A 17040-nucleotide genomic window follows, 5' to 3' on the forward strand; every position below is an offset into this window, starting at 1 on the left:
AATACTCTTGTTCATCAGGGTCTCTTAGAAGCATCTCTAAATCAAGAGCAGAAGGCTTTACCACCAGCCCACTGTCCACACAGGCAGGGCAGGAAGGATGTGGCACCTCCTGCCACCCCAGGTCTGCTACTCTAGGCCAAGTCTCTGGGGCTCCGAGTGGCTTTGGACCTGGCCAGTCTGGGAAGGCTATGGGGGCCACACTCAGAGCTGAGGATGTCTTTGACTGGTCTGTACAGTCGGCTCAGCGTACCGACCACGGGCTCCCAAGTTCCCATATCCGCACACTCTGCTCTCTTTCCTGCTCGGACCCCAGGAAGGGGTGTGGTGTGGACCTGGGGTTGAACTGAGGTCTGAAGGATTCTGCAGGCCTTCAGCTCTGGCTGAGTCCCCTCTCAGTTTCTCACTTCTGCCCTTGTGAAGACGATGCCCCAGTACCTTCGGAGGGTCCACAGTCAGCTTCCACCGCCTCATCCTATGGGCCCCAGACCCATTCCTCTGGTGACAACACTGAACCAGGGTCGTTACTAAGGATCTCTGCAGGAAAGCACAGAGTCCGTTCTGCCTCCTACCCTACATCCCTCCTCCTTTCTAGAGCTGTTTGGGATCACATGACCTGGGCTCATGGATGCCTGATGGAAGGTGGGCAGTGGAGCCATAGGGCAGTCCTCGATGTAGGGAAGCCCAGACTTCTGGGTAGCTGCCCTGTGGCAGTGAGGTGTGCCTGCTCCCATGCAGGCTGCTTTGGTTTGAACCCAGGCGGGGTGATCTCAGGCATGTGGATCAACCTCTTTGGGCCATAGCATTTTCATTTATTAAATGGGTTCCATACTAGCATCTATGGGGCTCGTTGAGCAAAGGCGTGGAAACACCCAGTGCGTGAATCCTGTGACTATTTAAAAGGTGAGCCATCGTCATTCATGTTTTCTAGAGAGTCAGTTTGTGACTGGCAAGAATGGAGGTGCTCTAAAGAAACACCTGTGCCTCTTTCAGAAACTATGGTTTCCAAAAAATGGAATGCCCCCAGGAGTCTTGGGCTGAGAGGAGTAAAAGGCCGAAGCCTGGTGCCAGGGAGAAGAGGTTACACGTCAGTCAGATTTCCTATGTCAGATCTCCTTGTGAGAGAGACTGGAAGCCAGACCATGCTGGGCAGGTGATGGGCGGGTGATGGGCGGGACCCAGACCCAGACCATGATGGATGGGACCCAGACCATAATGGACAGACCCGATGGGCAGGATCCAGACCGTGATGGGCGGGTGATGGGCAGGACCCAGACCGTGATGGGTGGGTGATGGGCGGAACCCAGACCATGATGGGCGGGCAATGGGCCGGACAGACACATGACCAGGACTGCTGAGCCATCTGCCTCTTTTTCTCTATTTAAACCTAAACCTCATGTCAGGACCTGAAGATGGACTTTTAGGGTCACCCACCCCCATTTTACCCTTCTCTTTAATGGGCCACGCCTGGCTTGTTAGAGCTGCCAGGGCCCAGGCTTTGACCCTAACAACTCCAGGACCACAGCGTGGATTTCTGAAGCTTTGTGCTTTCTTCTCTAACGTGCTCCTGTAAGGTCTCCTTACAGTTATATCGCTCCCTGGCCTGGTGGTGCTGGTGGCAGGTGGAGACATGGCAGCTTTCCCTGCCACAGCCTATCCCGAGGTGGGCTCGGGTGAACCTTCTGAAGGCCATGTTCCCCAGCAAAGGCCCTCAAAGCCTGCAGCAGAACCTCGTGTGAAATCCCCAGTTTCTGACCTTGTGCCCTCTGTTGCTCTGAACATCACCTGATACCTCTGCTGAGCACACACAGGGACACCCCACCTTTTCCTGGTCTCTAGGAAACAGGAGAGGAGTTAGCACTTAGAGCCACAGCAGCTCGTGGTGAGGGAAGAGTGGTTCCCCACTCAAAAACATCATCCAGAGTCCTCCCATCCCTCCTCTACTGTCTAAGGCCCCCGTGAGGCATTACTGAGCATCTTAGGTGTTTTTCCTTCCTGCAATGTCCGATGCATTAAAAGCAGGGTCATCAGGAGTCGTCTTCCAAACTGTAAAAGCGCCATGCCTGAGACCTCCCGTGGTCTGAGAGAGAATGAAGGAAACAGCTGGGCATGCTTTTAGAAGAATAATTGAAATTAATAGGAGCCTGGAGAGATGGCTCAGTGGTTAAAAGCACTTGCAGCTCTTCCAGAGAACCCAAACTCTGTTCCCAGCCCTATACCAGGCACCTCAGAGCTGCCTGTACCTAGCTCCAGGGATCTGACCTCTGGCCTCTAAGAGCACCTGCAATCATGGGTACACACTTTCACGCACAGACTCAGTCACACACCTGTGCACACGCTCAGACTCACATACCTACACACAACTGAAATAAGTGATAAACGTAAATCTTTACAGTGAGGTTAATAATCTGGCCTTGTGGCCCAGGCATCCCAGTTACTCAGCAGCCTGGGCTATACATACAGACTGACTCCACAAGGCCAGCCTGGGCAACTTAATAAGAACCCTGATTCAAAGTGAAAAAGTAAAAATGGGGCCGAGGCTGTGGCTCAGTGGTAGTATGCCATCCCAGCATGTCTGAGGCACTGGGTTCAATCCTCAGCCCTGCATCAACAAACGAATAAATTAAAGACCAAACATCCAGTGTCTCCATTGTACGAGGCTGTCCACTGAGCGTTCAGTGTTTGCATGCGACAGTGGTCACTGGGTGGGATGCCTGGAGGAGAACGCTTCCTCCATCATGACAAGTCCCTTGAGACGGGATTCTCCTCACAGCATAGGCCGGCTGACTGCTGATAATTGTCCTGAGGTTCTGGGATACTTTCTGTGTGGCCTCACACAGGACAGGAAACCACACCATGGAGCGTTATAGAAGGAAATACACCGAATAATGGTGGTTTTGTCTAGGGGTGGGGCCTCCAACTTGCTTTTAAATTCCGTGAATTCTGAAGGTGTTTTGTAACCTTAACTGCTATGGGGTCGGGGGTCAGCTGGATATTTCCGGGGTGCTCTCACTGTCTCTGAAATCTTCAGGGCTTATTCTCACCACGGCTTCGTTCTTGTGTGTGTGTGTGTGTGTGTGTGTGTGTGTGTGTGTGTTTGTGTGTGTGTGTGTAGGGGGCATGTTTGTGTGTATACGCTCACGTGTGCATGTATGTGGAGGGCAAAAGTTAACACTGTGTGTTTTCAATTACCCTCCACCTTAGTTTCTCTCATCCAAGTACTAACCAGGCCTGACCTTACTTAACTTCTGGGATCAGATGAGATCGGGTGAGTCCAGGGTGGTGTGGGGCAGTAAACCACCTTAGTTTCTGAGACAGGGTCTCCCAGTGAATCGGGAGCTGTCAGTTGGGTTAGACTTCCCAGGAGTGCCCATGTCTCCTCCTCCCCTAGGCTGCCAGGTGTGCATTGCCACACCCAGCTTTTCTGTGGGGCCTGGGAATCCAGACTTCGGTTCTCATGCTTGCGCAACAGGGTATTTTACCAACCAAGTGTGCTCTCAGCCCCATTCATTCTTCCTCGGTGGGGGACAGCAGGGGCTGTGCGGCCGGATGACTGGCAGCAGCAGGGAAGTGAAAGTAGCCAGGTTTGTTTTCAGGCCCATGGTCCTTTGAAAAGAAGGGCTCCGGCCCTGGCTTCATGCTCTGATGGTGTCTGTTCTGAAACTTTGTTGTTTGCTTTTTATTTAAAATTCATTTTACAAGGAGGTGTGTGTGCATGTGTGTCACAGTATGTACCATGTGTGCGTGTGTGTGTGTTTGTCACAGAGTGTGTGTGTATCACATTGCGTGTGTGTCACCGTGTGTGTGTAGAGTGTGTAGGGTGTTGGTCTTTAGCCGCTTAGTTTGAGACATGGTCCTTGTTCTGCTGTGCAGACCAGACAAGGTAGCTGTGAGCCCGAGTATCCTCTTCTCTCTACCTCCCCTTGTGCTGTAGAGGCTCTGATCTACAGCTGCATACAAGTGCGCCTGTCTTTGTGGATTCTGGGGATCCGAACTCAGATCCTCACGTGAGCTTCTGTAGCAGGGACTCTGTTACTGGGCTCTCTCCCTATCCCTATCCCCAAATACATACAACTTTGAACATATGTCCTGCAGCCCTGCACCCTGAAAATACCACTACCTGCCCAGGTCCCTGGGATGTCCCTGGGATAGGTCTTTGCCCTTGTCCTGGACAGAACAGACTCAGACATCCCTTGCAGGCACAGTCTTTGTGTCAGAGAAGCAGTGTGCCCTGGTTGGTTATATGTTTGTGTGTCTAGAGAGGGATAAAAATAGGGCTGTGAGTGGCTCGGGAGGCCTGTGGTCTCGCCACACTCATGCACACACGCACATACGCGCGTGCATCTGCGCTGGCCTATTTCACAGAGCTGCCTGTGTGTCACGGGATGTGGGCAGCCATCTCTGCCCAGCCTGCGCTCAGCCTGGACTCCACCTACCTAGAAGTCATGCCCAACTCTCATGTCTGGCTGTCTCTTTCCATGCTCCCCTCCTGTGTCCCCTCCACAGGACACACAAGCCCCCATCTCTAGGAATTCCTCTGCATGATTCTTTTCATTCGGTCAACTCCACATGAGCCACCAGCATTTTCTAGCCCCCAGAGCTGCCTATGGTGGTTCCAGTTCAGACTCCACCTTCCTCAGAAACATTCGGGAATTCTTGGAACAGGGCTGGGGACATTCAGGAAGAATTCTGAGGAGGTGGTGCATCTGAGCCTCAAGGAAGAGGAGACAGGCTCCAGATAGGAGGTGTCTCTGATTGCTCACAACCGTGGCATTCACTAGGCACAGACCTCTTGCTGGGCCTCAGTTCGTCAACTGTGAAATGGCGACAGTCGCAACAATGCTGCCCACTGCATGGATTCTGGTGGAGAGTAAGTGGGAGTGAGACCCGACCGTGACAGAACCTTCGCAGTGCCTGGCGCACGACAAGCTGCCAGCAGAGGCCACACCTGTCTCCTTCACTCTTTTCTTCAGACTCCCTGAGTCTGGGTGTGTCTTCACTTCTGCAGAGGAACTCATGATGCCCCCTCCACGGCAGTGTGGACTCAGTGTGCTCAAAAACATCTATAGAGGCCCCAGGAGGCCGATTCAGAAATGTAGGTGGGCTAAAGGGGGCTATAGCAGCTCTCAGGGCCCCAGAACTCCTTAGCTGCCTCCATTCTGGGCCTCACTTCTCTCATCTATAAACTGGGTATATGTGTGTGGGGAGGGGTGGATACCAGGTCCAGGAGGGCAAGCACAGTCGCCTGTTGGGTTCAACTCTTGCATGCAGTAGGTCAGTGGTTCTCAACCTGGGGGTCACGGCCCCTATAGGGGTCATATGTCAGGTATCCTGTGTATCTGATATTTATGTTATGATTCATAACGGTAGCAAAACTAGTTATGAAGTAGCAATGAATAATTCTATGGTTGGGGTCACCACAATGTGAGGAGCTGTATTACAGGCTCGCAGCACTGGGAAGCTTGAAAACCACTGAGTAGGTGTTCAACTGATGTGCACCAGAGGGGTCAGTAGTACCCACAGTAGAGGAGAGAGAGATGCTGGGAAACCGGGCTGCCTCTCCCAGGGAGCTACAGGACCCATGCCTCAAATGCAAGAAGGGCCTCAGAGGCAAGCAGGGGCCTCAGAGGCAAGCAGGGCCTGAGGGTCTTCTGCATACAAAGCTCCACCTGAAACCAAGGGAGACCCTGTCCCCACTACCCAACAGACCAGAGCTGTGGTGGTAAAGACAGACGTGGAGAGATGAGGAAAAGCACAGAGGGTGGGTGTCCTTCAACCCCTGCTCCCGAGAGAGAGAGGGCAAAACCCCTCTTTTGCTTTCTTTCTTTAAAAAGACAAAACAGTTTTTTTTCTTCCTATAAGTACCCCAGGCTCCATGTTGAGATGCCTAAAAAGTGCGACCACTAAGAGAATTTCCCACAAAGCCTCTGAGCCCCTCTGGCTCCACTCACTCCAAGTGGCCTGGTCTACAGTCAGTATTTTATTCCGTTTATTATTGCCTGAAGGTGTCCTCGTTTGGCTTCATGTAGAGAACCCAGCTGGGGGTAATCAGGGTTTGCCCAAGGGCCCTATGAACCCACCTGAAACTCTGCTCCCACCTGCCCAGGGCCTGCACCTCTTGCTAAGACAGCCAGGATCTGGGGCACTGGTAGCAACTCAGCAGGTCCCGAGGCCTCCAGGGCTGGGTGGGCAAGGCCAGCACCTGAGGGAGCCCTGGAAGAGGTATTGGGGCAGCTACCTGCACACCCTCCTCCCCTTGTGATGTGGGTTTGGGGCAAATGCATGACACTAAGGATACGCTCCTCTCCTCTGCTCCTTCTCTTCACCTCCTTCCTCCCCTTCAGGGTCTCCAAGGGCTCCCAACACCTGCTGACCCTGTTACTAGCCACTCCCCTCTTCTCAACAGAAGCGAAGGGGCCAGATGACCCACAGATGTGTAGTTGGGAGACAAGAAGGAGTCCACTTACAGTCCCATGGCGGTGGCACCCCGGCAGGGGTCAAGATTCCCATGGACTCTCTGATTTTCCACTGGAAGGTGTCTGGGTGGGTGGGGCTGACCATGGCAATCTCGAAAATCGTAACTTATACGAATCTACCCTCTCCGCCCACACGTAAGTCTGAGCCTTGTGCCAAAAATGCCTTTCCCAGACTTAAAAGAAAACCCCAAAGAGGAACCTAAACCTCTGAGCTGCCAGCGCCCATAGGCTGGGAGAGCTTTGGCTTGGCGTTCAGAGAAAAACCAGCCAGCCTAGGGGAAGTGAGGGGGGCACGGAAACCTGCTCACAACAGCAGAGCCGTTCACCCCCCCCCCATCGATAACCACCCATCATCAGGCTTTCTGCTCCCCCGACTTTGTAGCAAGGGATAATGAACACTAGGGAGCCCACACCCACTACTTGAATCTCTCTTTGAATGCTTCAAGAGTGAGGGGTGGCAACAGCAAGCACCCCAATTCCTGGGAAAAGAGACTCTTGAGAGGGGGTGGCCTTGAAGCTGGGTCTTGAGGTGAGGCAGGGCTCCTACTTTTTCTATCATCCCAGAATCACAGTTTTTTTCCTTTTCTATTTACTGGAAGAGGAAGAATATCTATTCATAATTCTTTCTGACATTGACGGAGGGCTTGATTGTGTCAGGCCCTGTATTGGCCTCATCCTATCCCTTGGCCATCCAAACAGCCGGCGGTGGAAACTGTTAATGTCTCCTATTTTACAGAGGAGAGAATAAGCCCAGAGAGGCTAGCTGCTTCTCCCCAGGCTGCACAGCTTGGCTATAGCTTGGGTATAGATGGCTGAACTTTGTGCTGTGTTCCTCTCCCCAGGGCTCCATGTGCAAAGGCTCCCCTAGTCTACCTGAGCATCCGGCATAGTTCTCTCTGCACTGGGAAAGAAGGAGCCACATCCTGGTGTGTGTGAGCAAGCTGGAGGCTTCCGGACAGGAGGCCAACCTGTGTGGCAAACACTGCTAACCTGTGTGTTTACTCTTTGGAATTCCTTTTGTTAGCCCCCTCCTGTGTGTGTGTGTGTGTGTGTGTGTGTGTGTGTGTTATATTTTTATTGAGACAGAGTCTTAAGTATCCCAGGCTGACTTTGAAACGATGCGGAAAGAGGAAGAATGACTTTGACGTCCCATCATCCTCCAGTGTCTCACGCTCCTGCCTCCATCTCCCTACCGCTAAGAATCACAGGTACACTCCGCTTTCTGCTGTGCTGAGATGGACCCAAGACCTCATTAACACAATCGGACCACATCCCCAGTCCCAACCCCATTTACACAACTGCGGTTCAAAGACGCCAACAGATGAGCATGCCCGAGTACCAGCTGCTACACAGCCTAACATGGCGCCTGAGCCCTGAACTGAGGGCAGGGTGGGCAGTGACTCCCAGACTGTCGAGAAAGCCAAACTGTTTCCCCTGGAACTGAATCGGAGGGGCAGTCTCTTCTTGCCTACTCCACCTTTCTCTGGAACAACTTGTTATTGATGTTCCAGGTCCTTGTCCTGACTTCTGCGGGTGAGACCAAGTCGGTTCTGCCCTCAACTCCTCCCTCCACTAAGAGGAGTACCCAGGACCCGTCTCCATCCAGAGCTGCTGTTTTAAGGCCTGCAATTGGGCCCAAATACAGCATCCAGGCACTTAAGCCCTTCCTTCTCCCCTTTTCCCCCCTTTTCCTCCCTTCCTTCTCTGGAAATGACCTAGGAAGTCCTGAAGCTGCTCTGGGAACTGATGCTCAGAGTGCAAAGTTCCCGGTCTGCTGTAGATGGTCTTGGAGTGACTCCTGGCTCTCTGGGTGATGGAGATGAAGGCTGGGCAGGACATGTAGCTCAATGTAGCACACTTGCCTAGAATGCTGAGGGCTCTGGGCTTGATCCCCTGTAACACAAACACACACACACACACACACACACACACACACACACACACACACACACGGTTTGACTCACCAACCCATGGTAGCTACAGGTCTGTAGAGGGTACAAAACCAGACACATAGGTCAATCAGTTAGAAGACTGGAGCATATGTAATCCACACAGCTACGGCCACCTGATTTTTGATGAAGATGACAAAAATGTACATTGCGGTAAAGACAGCATCTTCAACAAACAGGAAGGCTGGGTACCCACAGGATGAAGGACAAAGAGGATGCTTTCCTCCCACCCTTCAGGAAGAGAGCTCCAGATGGATCAAAGGGTTTTTTTTTTTGGAGTTATTTATTTTTATTTTATGTGTGTGTGTGTTTGTCTGCATGTATGTAGGTGTACCACAGGTGTGCAGTGCCCTGGAATTGGAATTTTAGATGATTCTGAGCCACCATGTGAGTGATGGGAATCGAACCTGTGTCCTCGGGAAGAACACCCAGTGCTGTTAACCTCTGAGCCATCTCCAGCCTTGGGTCAAAGACCTTAATGTCAGGCCTGAGGCTCTGACACTATTGGAAGAAAAAGAAAAAGAAAAAAAAAACCCTTCCATAAACAGATACATGGAAGCCTTCCCAAGTAGGATTCTCATACAGGCAGTTTAGGCCAACAATTGACAAACAGGACCTCATGGAATTAGATCAATCGAAGCAACAGCTTACAGAGTGGTAGAAATCCCTTGCTTGCTATGTACCTGACAGACTAGTGTCTGGAATACACAAAGAACTTGGGAAAAAAAAAACAACAGCGAGAATTCAAACGACCCAATCAATAAGCAGACTAGAGATGAGCAGACAGTTCTCCAAGGAGGAAATACAAATGGAAAATGGACCGTTGAAAACCCAGCTTTCCCAGCACAAGAGAATCAAAACCCACACTGGGGGTCCCTCTCATCCCAGTCAGACTGGCAGTCATCAGGAAAACAAGAGCAGACGCTGGCGAGGCAGAAGTGGCCCTGCTGCGCTGCTGTGGGGGTAGGAGCTGATCCTGCCGCAGTGCAAGTCAGCTAGAGCTTTCTCAAGAAACTAGAAATGTCTGGGCGTGGTGGCTCGCACCTTCACTCCGAGGACTTGGGAGGCAGAGGCCAGTAGATATCTTCAATTCGAGGCCAGCCCTGTCTACATAACGAATTCCAGGTCAGCCATAGCTGCACAAATAGACCCTTGTCTCAAACAACAAACAAACAAACAACCCCCCTGAAAGTAGAATTTCCACGTGGCCCAGTTATATTACTCCTGGGCAGTCACTCAACGGGCTCCGAGCTCAACAATACTGGACTTTGTAAGGAAGGTGTGTGTGTGTGTGGGGGGGGGTGGATCTACTACTTATCTGTCTGTCTATTTTTCTGCCTATCTATCTATCTATCTATCTATCTATCTATCTATCTATCATCTATCTATTTATCTATCTATGGTGGAACATTTTTCATTCATAAATAACGAAGTCAAGTCACGTGCAGGAAAACAGAGCAGCCATGGGCAATCACATTGCACACATTAAGCCAGCTTCAAACGATGCGTTTCCCCTCTTTTGCGGGTCGTAGATTTTCTATAGGTACCTAAAATCATGTCTGCATACGCGACAAGACAGTAGAGATGAAACTGCCAAGGGGATAGAGAGGACTAAATGGAGGGGGAGGGACGAGAGGAGAACGCTCCCCATATAATATGTTCGTTCATCAACTTAATTAATTTAAGAAACTTCTAAATTTTTTAAAAGTTCAAAGAGAGAGCGGCACATGGCGGGTCCCTGGGAGATGGGATTAAGACAGTGCTTTGGATGCTGTACTGAGCCCCAAGTTCAGGGCTGTCTCCCCACCTCTCACCAGCCCAGGTCTGCCAGACGCTGGACTTTCTTTTCCGTCATGGCTTTCTTCTTCTCTCACAGAGTCTTCTGGAAGGTCATGTTTTCAGGCCCCTCCCCTTCAGGTAACCAAGCAAGCCTCAGCTTTGATGTGGCCACCTTAAGGCGCCACCATCAATGGGCCCACTATCTGACCTGCAGGGCCACCAGGGGACGCCGGTTGGCTGTAGTGGGTGTGGATGAGGCCTGGACACACATTACCACTGTGTGGGGCTGGCTCACACCCACCCAGACCCTGTGGGCAGTGGGGGGCTCCTAGGAACTCCTTTCCAGCCTGGGGGGTGAGACAGGAGAGATGGTATTTGCAGGGTGGCCTCAGCAGCCACCATCAAAGAAGCCTGGTAGACGAGGCGCCATAATGGGTGGGGAAAGACAGACGGTCACTCATCTCCCGCCAGGGTCAGTGGAGGAGGAGGCCATGGGTCATATACTAAGGGTGATCAACCGCCAGGGCGGCCTGTGACTGGGGTGGGGAGGGCTCCCTGCTGCTAGCCACATCCTGAAGCTTAGGAAAGGTCGTAGACGTCTCTCCTGCCTCCTCCCTATCCAGTGACATCCGAGTCAGGTGATTTAGGCTAGACATACCCGGAGCCATGTTGTCAGTCCCCAGCCATCAACAGGTACGCCCATGCCTGAGAGCCCAGTTCCCTTTTCTCCCAGAAGTCTAGAGGGTAGAGTCTGCACTGCCTGCTGCCCCCAGCCTCTGCTAAGAGAACAGAAGTCAAACCCATGTAGAGGGTCCTGTGTGTATGGCCATCCCCAGGACCACACAGGGCATCTTCCTGCCATCCTTGCCCTTGGGAATCTTAAGGTATCTGGATCTTACTCTGTTATCTTTCCCTTTGCCACCTCCTTACCCTGTAAGACTTGGTACTGTCAACTCCCACAGTCCCCAACTTAACCACACATCACATCCCTGCCTATCTTACTCTACCAGCATATGTCCCCAGGATAGAGACCCTCACCCCACTCTCTTGATCCAGCTCCTGGCAGGAGGCCAGCCTTGTTGCTCTGAGCTGGGCCCTCTGTTCATCTGATTTTGTCTCCAGCCCCAGAAGGCTGGAGCTGCTACCATCTCCTGCAGACGTGGAAGCTGAGCATACAGGGGTGAAGAGCCTGTGTTGGCTAGGAGCAGACAGCACTCAGGCACGAATTAGCGTCCACCTCCAGAGTCTGAGCCTGGTGAGCTTTTGTGGAATGGTTGAAGTAACAGGTAAAAGCTATCTCTGTACAGGGTACCCCTAAATCTACATGCAGGTAGTACAACCCACTTCCTCAGGTGCCCCCTCCTAAATACCTCTCCCGCTCCGTGTCTTTGGGAGTGATATTTTGCCAGTGAAGGAACAATGTTGGGTGCTTCTGGGAGTGAGGGACCTGCTGGTGGGAGGTGCCTCGGTGCCAAGAAGGGCCTCAGGTAGACTTCGGGTGATGTTGGCCAGCCCCCAACAGACCTAAGATGCCTTTCTGGTTCCTCCATCCTCTCCTTGGCCTTTGCTGCTGGGCAGGGTCTTTCTCTGCCCCATTTCCTTCCAGGAAAAGCTAGGGATATCCCAGGTCCAGTGAATGACCAGGTTCAAGGGCAGGACTGAGAAAGCATGAAGGGCAGGTTGGGCAGCTTCTAAAAGGTTCTACTCAAGCCCTGACTAAAGAGGCCCAATCGTCTGTCCCCTGTTGCTTCCAGAGGCCCCAGATGTGTGTTGAGGACTCATGCCCAGAGGCAAGGCACAGAAACAGGCCAGTGAAAACATAGACGAAGCTATTCTCTTCTGGTCTATGGGGACTCCGAGTTGGCAGAGCTTCACGACAATACAGAGGACCCACCCTGGGCTGGGGCAAGGACAGGCAAGGGTTGGGGACAGCCTGAGGAGCATCGAGTCTAATTCACATGTCCCCTTTTACCAATGGCACTCAGAGATGTCAAGCAGCTTGCATGCAGTCACACAGCACATGGACATCAGAGGCCGGTGAAGGACTGGGCCTTCTGCCAGCACTGCCCAAGTCGGCTTGCATGGATTTCCAAACCCAAACTCGACACACACTGATTCCACAGTCTAAGTCAGGAATCTGGAACATGGCATTTTCAAGTTCTCTAGGAGAGTGACGGAGGGTCTTGCTGAGGCAGTGAGGAGGGTTAGCGTTTGGGGAAGACAGGGGAAGCGGATGGATGCTGTCGGAGAACAAAGACAGGGGCTCCCTTCTGTGAAACCCCCACAGGTGGATCCTGAGGATCAGAGTGTGAGAACACAATGGTGCTAGGGTTCTTGACCTCAGCAGAAATCCAGGGGCTCCATGAACCACGTTGGAAATAGTGAGTTTTCCCTCCATTAGCAACCATGAGGCAAAATTTAGCATCTTTTTTCACCATGATGGTGTCACCAACGGAAACCACAGATTGTTTCCGATTTCAGGAAGGTTATAGCAGATGACCCTTTCCTATCTGCCATCAGCCCTTGTCACCCCAGGGTGACACTGGGTTCTGGATCCATGGGAAGGACCACTGTCATTCAAGTGTCTCCAGAGGCCCAAGGTCACAGTCTACAAACGGGCCTTTATATATTGGAAACTGTTTCCCTCACTCCAGAGGGCTCCAAAAATCCTTTTGATTTTTTTTTATGTCTTTAATAGTGGGACTTGAGAAGTCACGGGCTTTCTGAGGGTTTAGGATGGTGTGTGGATGCGAGGGGACCCTGAGACTGGAGCTGTGGGGGCTCTGAATTAGAGAGCTGAGCCCACATGGGCAGGTTTAAAGGAGATGAGACAAGGGCAGGATACCTTCTTGGGGTCTTCAGGCTGCCCCATGACTCTGACACCTTCCCCCTTGCTGACCAGGGACCAGTCACTCAGCTCGGTTGCCTCTTTCCTTTCTCCCCGTGTGTTAGGCCAGAGCTGCTGCAATCCCCTCTCTGTCCCCTTGCCTCCAACTGCCACTTCCAGGGTTTTGTGTCAGGAGTCTACCTAAGGCAGCTGGCGCTAGCCCTGTCTTCTTTGTTTTAAGCTCAACTTCTCCATCTTGCTCAGGGAGGGAGAAATACAGACTACAAAGACCCAGCAACTTGTTTGTATAAATTCGTATTTTCTTGCCTAGGAACTGCCTTTAATTAACACTGGAGGTTACAACGGGTGCACAGTACAACAGCGGTGGCCGCAAGGGACAGGACCTGGGGCACCCATTTTACCAGTCCCGGCCAGGTTTGAGGGAATGTCCCTTCTCCAGTGACTCAATCACCATCTGAGCACACAACCTTCTTCGGCCTCCCCAGGTCACCAGGAAAGGCAAAGTCTTATCACACAGACCCAGAGGTGTCCAGGCCCTCTAGAGCTGAATGCTGGGCACTGGCTGTGGTCACACATAGCCGGAGCCAGGCAGGCAGACCTCTGTGTCTCATTTGGTCACCTTGACTCAAAAAAGGCAATGTCCCTCAACCCTAGAATTCTAGAACATTCTGCCCCCTTTTCTGAAGAGAAGCTAGTTCTCAAAGCAGCCCAGAAGTATTGCCTCACGCACAGCTCAGATGACAGAACGCCACAGTTAGAGAGAGGGAACACCATCGGGAGCGGAGAGGTTAAGTGACCCATATCAGGTCATTCATCGAGGTTGGCACAGCCTAGGGCTGAAGTCTGGGGACTGCAGTCTCCTGATCTCAGGTGCTACAGCCCCATGGGCTCCCGCAAAGGAGCAGGAAAGTGGCCCAAGTATGTAAAGTTGGGGTACCTCAAAGGCCAGAAGCAGGGCATGTCTTCCTGGGGTTCAGCCTAAGTCAGAGGCTCCCCATCAGCTATCCTGGCACCTATCCTTGCTGAGGGACACACCCCAGAACTCTGTGTCCTTCCAGATCATGAATAGAGACAGAAGCCACCCCTGAAACGCCTTCTTATACGACTAAGCCTTTAAGCCTTCCAGGGACAGGGTCTCCCATAGTCTCCACCAGTGTTGAACAGATTCCCATAGAGGCCTCCGGCTCCTTTCTCCTCCCTTTGACCCCACTGTTCAGAGTGCCAGAGAATGCCAAGATGGTCCTCAAGATCTGTGGGTCCAGGCACAGCCCTGGCCCTGCTTGCCTCCCATGGCCCCCCTGGACACACCTGACTTCAGTCCATCCGAGCCCTGGTCTGGGCAGACAGGCCCCAGTGCCCTGTTGGGGAGGCAGTAAGCAGAGGACCATGGTCTTACCTTGTTCTCTCCATCCCAGGACCCTCTGAGATTTAGTCTCTGAAGTCTATAGTGAGCCATTGCCTCTGTTACACACTCCACCAGAAGAGAATCAAAGTCACACAGCGATGCTCATGCCAGGAGACCACGGAGGCCACCAATCCCTCTCTCCACTTAGCGTCTCAGAGGCGAGCCATTGAGGTGGCTAGAGCGATGGACTGGGAGGGGGTCACGGTCTGAGGCCGTTATAACACCCCACCAGGATAGCCAAGCAGAGCCCCATCACTGGTACTCACCTCGTATGAAGGTCGGTGTGTAGTTGGGGAAGGAGTCGAAGATGCTGTTGGAGGCCATACCCCACGCTGACAGAGTCAAGGACTCGGCCTCAGGGGGTTGGGTTCGGACCCACTTGGTTGGCTGCTGTTTTGTTATATTTTTTTTTTTCAAGTTGCTTTTGAAAATAAAAGGGGGGAGGTGTTGCCTTTTCGTTGGTTTTTTTTGGTTTGGTTTCTTTTTTCTCCCCCTGCTGCTACGAAAAAGAAAAAAGAAAAAAAAAAAGAAAAAGGAAAGAACGCGAGAGTATCTGTGGGCGAGAGAGAAGAAAATCTCCAAGGAAAGAAAGTTTCGGTTTGTACCCAAGAATTTGGCTTCCCGGTCCCACAGGAATGTCTAGCCACAAATTTTCAACAGCACTATGTGCAGAGAGTATCATTAAAGAGTGGGAAGGGGCTCTGGGCAGCCAGGGCGGAGGAGCCCGGGGCTGCAGCAGTGAGGCAAGACTCAGCAGCCGGAATGAATGAATGAATGAACGAGGCTCACCCTCCACAGAGCCCAGGCTGTGGTGGGGGCCAGGATGGCCGGGGGGTGGGGACGCCAGGAGCCAACCAGCTCCTCGCAGGGCCCTGGAGGCGGCGAGGGCCTGGCCTTGTGGTTCTGTGGTTGAGGGACCAGGCCTTCCCAGTGTCAACCCAGCCTCACATCACAGGATGCTAGAAGCCAGCTCGCGGCCTAGGCCCATTGGCTAGGGCACCGTCACCTGGGCCATGATGTCACGGCCCCTTAGAAGATCTTGTGGCTACCGTCCCCGTCTCCCCCCCCCCCCCCCCCACCCCAGCGCTTCTTTGGAGGCTGAAAGAAAAGAATAAAAGGAGAGAAAAAAGGTAGGGTTCCTGTTTGTGGGTCTGGCCTCATCATACAACCCAGGAAACAGAGCTGGGAGCCACCGAGTGGCAGCAGGCTGTGGTTCACAGTGGCCAGGGAGAGAGAGAGACCCTTTCATAACAGTAGGCCTGGCTGCTCCTCCCCAGGAGAGGGCGAAGGACCCCTCACGATGGCTGTCACTGCCCTGGGCTGCGGCTGACACCCTGCCATGTCCGTCACCACACTGCCAGGCAGAGGCATCCACATATGTGGCTGGTGGCACTTCAGGGGGTTTTATGGGAGCTGGGATTTATGTACAAATGGGAAACATATGAGCCGGCTGCTGCGGCCTGCCCACCAAGAAAGGCCTTGCTTGGGAAAGCTGTGGCATGGCTGTGCCGGGACCGCCCCTGCTCTCTGCTGGAGCCCGCAGCCTGAGCTCACTGGTCTGGGGCCTTTGCCATGCCCTTAGGGTGTTGCAGCCAGAGAGATTCGGAGCTTCCAGCTGCAGGGCCTTAGCACCGACAGGCTCTCCGGCGACCCCTTTTTAACCTTTCCTACGCCAAGACTTGGAAAAGCTCGAAAGACAGGGACTCTCTAATTGTACTAAGGAGTCTGTCAGGTATGGGGCATAGGGAGTGTGGCTTTTCCTATTTATCTTAAGAGCTCTTCCCTTGCAGCTCACGGCCCCAACACGGAGGCCCAGGACCACGATAGCATCATGCCAAAGACCTCACAGCCTTTCAGAACGGGATTAGAACCTCCACCTTCAGCTCTCCTACCCAGGCCCCGGTTGACAACACAGGAACGTCAGCTGTCCTTTGAGCTATCTTCAGACAGGGCACCATGCCAGCTCACGCCAGAGTCCAGGCCAGGGGCTAAGCCCCCATACCAGCCTTGACTAAGCTCTTACATTAGGGAGGAGGCGATTATCGAAGGCTGGACCTTCCTGTCTCCTGGCTAGACTGGACCTTCGGTCAGGGTGACACCCCCTAAACGTGTCCCATCTGAACCTCAGGTACAGTCCTCTGCCCCACGGGCAAGCTGAGAACTGCCGAGGTTGAAGGGGACCAGCGGGTGGTGATGAAGGGCTGGCTGGAGGGCTCTGGAGACACTTTTGGGTCCCGAAACTGCAAGACACTGGGGCCTTCTGTTTCCCTTCCCTGGGCCTCAGTTTGTATTCCTGTAAAACGGGGATGACACCTTGGTCAGAGGAACCTTGCTTGGTGAGGGCCTGGCACACACTGGTTCCCTTGGCAGTCTCCATGACGTAACAGGGCTCCATTATGAGTAAGCTGGGCAGGGAAGCCGCACAACTGTGTAGGGAGAACACACCCCTCCCAGCTCGGTGAATTTATCAGCTGGCCTGACCTGGGCTGTGGGGGGTTGGGGGCCAGTGGTGGAGCTGGCCACCACCTGGGGGGCTTTGGGAGCCTTTGGAGCTGCAATGTGAAATAGAGCAGAAAACGATGCCGC

This window comes from Microtus oregoni, unplaced genomic scaffold, assembly GCF_018167655.1.
Source record: "Microtus oregoni isolate MIOR12 unplaced genomic scaffold, Mior012 000005F_ref0000423, whole genome shotgun sequence".
NCBI lineage: Eukaryota > Metazoa > Chordata > Mammalia > Rodentia > Cricetidae > Microtus > Microtus oregoni.